The sequence below is a fragment of the Fulmarus glacialis genome, unplaced genomic scaffold (genome assembly GCF_000690835.1).
Source record: "Fulmarus glacialis isolate BGI_N327 unplaced genomic scaffold, ASM69083v1 scaffold14017, whole genome shotgun sequence".
NCBI lineage: Eukaryota > Metazoa > Chordata > Aves > Procellariiformes > Procellariidae > Fulmarus > Fulmarus glacialis.
The window spans coordinates 1-329 of NW_009223878.1; positions in this window are offsets into that span (position 1 = coordinate 1).

The window sequence follows — 329 nt, forward strand, 5'->3', positions numbered from 1 at the left end:
TGGAACCGGGGTGGGGGATCCTGGGGGACCAGGCTGCCCCGGGGGTAAACGTGCGTCCCCCTTTTCTCCCAGCAGCTGCAAAACCTCGGAGCGCAAGAGCCGCGGCAGCAAAGCGGAGGCGAGGAGCCGAGGGGTGGCCAAGGAGAAGACGCTGGAGTGCGGCCAGATCGTGTGGGGCCTGGCCTTCAGCGCCTGGCCGGCGGCAGAGCCTGGGTCTTCCCTGCCTGATCCTGGCCACAGGGCTCAACGACGGGCAGATCAAGGTCTGGGAGGTGCAGACAGGTGAGCGGCCCTCGCCGACAGCGGGAGCAGTCGTGGCTTCAGGCTGG